Source organism: Octopus bimaculoides, chromosome 11 (genome assembly GCF_046866305.1).
Source record: "Octopus bimaculoides isolate indiv1 chromosome 11, ASM4686630v1, whole genome shotgun sequence".
NCBI classification, from domain to species: domain Eukaryota; kingdom Metazoa; phylum Mollusca; class Cephalopoda; order Octopoda; family Octopodidae; genus Octopus; species Octopus bimaculoides.
The window spans coordinates 38,709,001-38,714,000 of NC_142938.1; positions in this window are offsets into that span (position 1 = coordinate 38,709,001).

Here is a 5,000-nt window from a genome sequence, read left to right on the forward strand (position 1 = left end):
CATACGTTAAGATTACCAGCATTCTCTCACACACACGCACCCTCGTTTTGGGATCACTACTACTTTGTTATCTCCCCTTCTTCTTAACTCTCCTGTGTGACCCTTCTGTCCGGCATTCACCATGATAGATCACTGACCACTACACACATTTTTTTTTCTCCTTGTTTCTTTCTGTTCCTTTCTGTTGCAGAGCGTAGGCTCGAAACGTTAAATACTTTCTCTATTCCCGAGCGTTATACTAATACACCCATTGGCTGTCTACACCACCTGTCTTCGTCTGTTGTTTTTTCGTGAATTCTCCCTATATATATATATATATATATATATATATATATATATATATATATATATATACATACACATATATATATATATATATATAAGTATGAATATATGTTCTTATATATACAAACATACGCACATACGTATTCATTTATAAATATTACACACACAAATTATTTTAAGACATAGAAATATATGACGCTATGTATCTTCAAAAGTGTAGGCTACACACATGTACACTTCTGTAACTGAAATATTTGATAAGGACAAATCATTTCAGGGTCTCATTTTTCTGATACTTTACAAAATATAAATAAATAATTAATACATATGCAAATGGTAAACAATAAAAAAAAAGGAAATGGAAGAAGAGGGAGTCTATTCCTTGAATGCAATATTCTAGAGTTTATCGTCTTTCTCTGTTATCTAGAGATTGTGAGCATCTTTTTAAAGCTGTTTATCCAAAATAGAAGGCATTGATGCGTTTGTTTTAGGTCTTAGTACATATGTGCTGGGTTCGGTATTGGTGTAGTTATTTTGTATGTGGAAGAACATTGGATGGCATAGTTGTTAAAGTGTTTTACAATAGTTCTCACCTTTCTTGTCGTTCTTGATTTAAAATCCAACTGGAGTCACTTTTACCTTTCAACCGTTTAGGAATTGATAGAAAAATTTCCGGTAAGTTAATGAGGTTTATTCAATAGACTATTTTCCTGTTCTTACCTTCCCATCCTATGAACATCTCTCAACATCTCCCTATATTTCTATATTTCTATATTCCTCCACCAATCAATCTAGCTAGTCAAGAAAATCTCTAAGAGATGAAAGCAGTATTCATACTGACAAGTAGTGTTTAACGCCACTTAAACACAGCTGTTCCCAAAGAACCGACGATATTGCCATTTTAACTTCAGGAAGACGGCTCCTCCGGCGGGTTATACAGTGCACTCTGCACTCGATATATATTGTAAGCGAGGAGAGAACTTCCTCACTGAGGATGACCATAGGAAGGTCGAAACCGTACGGTCTGACGGGCCTGTGAGCTAAAATAGTAGGGAGTTCTCTCCCCGCCTGCAATATATATCGAGTGCAGAGTGCACTGCATAACCAACTGAAGGAGGTGTCATCCCGAGGTTAAAATGGTAGTATCATCGGTTCCTAGGGAATGGCCATGTTTAGGTGGTGTTAAATACTATTCCTTCATCTTTTCTTTTTATCCCTTTCCTTCCTTTATTTTTTCTCTCCTCACTTATTTCACTAATTCGGCGTGCTGCTTTTTCTTAACCATTTGATCTCAGCTCTACGCTCAAAGGTAACCAAGCCCTAACTATCTAGATTTAAAAGAATAGAAACCCAGAATACCTCCTACAGTTTTGAAGGTAGTATGATGTCACTTGAGGTATATTTGCCATTTTTAACAGATCCAAATAACATGTATAGGTTCTCCTACTGTTTCTTGCATTCCTTCAATTTCAGGGAGCGAAAGCGGGAACGAAAAACTATAAATTGTGCCTGCACTGAATTAAACTCCTGACAGTTAATTTTGCCTCTTTCTCCAGTTTCTCAAACTGTATGCCTAAGGAAATCTTGCTTAATTTTGCGGGATGGTAGTTAGAAAGCAGACGTGACTCTGTTCCAAACTAGACACTTTACAGTGTCCAGCATTTTATGACTCACACATTGTAGCTTAATCGAAGCGTATATCGATAAAATAGTCACCAGTAGTACATTAATTTCAATTTAATATAATTTCAGTTGATATATGAATTTCAATTTTAGTTTCAACTAGGTCCTTCCTCTTTTTACAAAGTAATATGCATCAGATTTAACATCAATAGTCCGTGCCACGAGTAATCTGGGAAGCAACCAGTATTTTTTTTCTTTCTAATTTCACTCTCCACTTTACCGGCTTAAAAATAGAGTTACTGACTAGAAAACGTAGCTTTCGATATACCGTGTCGGAATTTTAAAATCTTTTAAAAATCACCATAAAATTCATTTTCCTTCCAGAACAGACTACACAGCGATATTAGATATAATCTGTTAGTCATCATTTTTACATTAACTAGCAGAAATCAATAAATTGATATTATTTACTTATAATTAGGACAACATAAGATAGTGTAATTTTTCAACATCTAATTATTTATTAAAACAAAGGCTGTTATAAATTGTTGTTTGTACTATGGCATATCAGGCACTGGGAAAATTTGTGGTGCTCTTTTCTCGTTGGTGAGCTAAATGTGTGTTAAATATCATTCAGCAGTTACCCTGGATCTCCTAGTAAGTATAACTGGATGTTCCGTTATCCTTTAGCTTATCGTTGGATCAGTACCTAAATAAAATTGTCCATACCGTATCTAGAATACAATTCAGTCATATTAAGCTTACATTCTCTGCAGGTTAGGGACTGCATTGGGCATTTATATTCATGTAAAACTGCAGCAAACATATTGTACCCATTATAGATATCCATTTTCAAATTCCATTAGTCATGGTCGACTTGGAACCGTTCCATATTCTCCTGAAAAATGTTTTACAACGATTGAAACCAGATTCTGAGTGGTATCTGCCTGGATTCCGAATTGAAAGTGAAATAGTGTTCAGATGGTAGCTGATTAGGATTAAGCAGTAAATAACGATCTTTGACATGTTGGACCCACTGAAGCTGATTAATACCTAGATTTAACGAGCATAGTCTTTTTGCTGTCTAGAGGGAAAATAGTATGTAGTGTTTATAAAGGAACAATTCTAAAATTGCTTCTTATAAATGGGCAATAATTCTTCCTTAGCAAACTAGAATAATTCTTTCGATGATTTCTGTTTTGTAATTTCACTATCACAGAGATAGAACTGCACAATCAGACACAGGGAATTGTTCTTGTTATGTTTTCATATTTTAGATACTGATTGAGGGAAGACAAACCTTGACATTTTCCAAAATTTGAGAGACCTGATGTCCACAGCAAAGGTTACTATAAAAGCCAACCCCATGAAAACCAGCAAAAAAAAAGAAAACAAAAAAAAACAACCTCTCGTTTCGTCAATAGAGCTAAATTACATTTTTCTGTTTATTGCAGTATTGTCTTTATTGCAACCAATTCACGATGGGCTGAAGTATTTCGCAGATTTGAGGGTAGGGGTCGATTTAAACACGGTCTCTCGCGATCGCTGACTGGTTTTTGAAGTCATGGGACCTATTGGGACAGGGTTTCCATTACTTTGTCTTTAGTAGTTACTTTCATTATTTTTATCATTTTTACTCTTCTTCTTCTTCTTCTTCTTCTTCTTCTTCTTCTTCTTCTTCTTCTTCTTACAGTTGAGTGATAATTCTGTAAGCCATTTTTGGCGTTGTTCCTCTTTCACCTAACCTATCGTAAAGTTTGCCAGCAATATCTGTGTTTGCCCAAGTGTTATTTTTAATGTTATATTTTGTCTGCTGTTGCAATTGCATACGTTATTGTAGTCATTATTATTAGTGTTGTTGCTGTTGTTGTTGGGGGCGGTGGTGATATTGCCTTGCTTTCAAGAAAAAATGTCAGATTTTGCGTACTTCAAATACATTAACAGAAGCAGAATATTTTGGTCTTTTGAAATGGAAGGTCAATAGAAACTACACTAAATTTAGATACATATAATTTCCATGATGCATTTTTGTTTTCTTTTTCTTATTCTGTGAGAACGTTACCAGAAATATAAAAAAAACGGTTAACACGAAAAATTACAAATAATTTTTCACCATAAATCCAACGATATATGTGTGCACATCTATATATATCAATATATATATATATATATATATATATATATATATATATATATATATATATATATATATATATATATATATATATATATATATATATATATATATATATATATATATATATAAACACACACACACATATATACAAATATATATAAATATATATATATAAGTAAATAAATACATATAAATATATATATATATATATATATATATATATATATATATATATATATATATATATATATATATATATATATATAAGTAAATATATATATATATATATATATATATATATATATATATATATATATATATATATATATATATATATATATATATATATATATATATATATATATTAAACTGAACATTCAAGGCGCTACGCCTACTATTAACCTATAAAAATGTTACTGTGTTCATACAAGTGTGAGAATAATTGAGAATACATGAATGCATATAAGACATATAGCCATAAAATACGTATATGTATATATACATACATACATACATACATACATATATATATATATATATATATATATATATATATACACACACACATTTATATAACTCCATGTATGTGTATGCGTATCTACATGCATATCACATGTGCACGTCTGTGTTAGAAAGTGAGTGTGAATATTTGTATATATAATTCATATCTGAATTTCTGACGTGTGTGTGTGTGTGTGTGTATTACCAATTGAGTATTAATCTCTATTTTTCTTGTTTTCCTTTTTCTCTGATGGACATTTACTGAGAAAAGAGCGGCGCTACGAGAATTCGAAAACGAAACAAAAATAAGAAATCATATAAAACAACAACAACAACAACAACAACAACAACAATAATAATAATAATAATAATAATAATAATAATAATAATAATAATAATAATAATGATAATAATAATAATGATAATAATAATAACAAAAATTATAATAAGAACA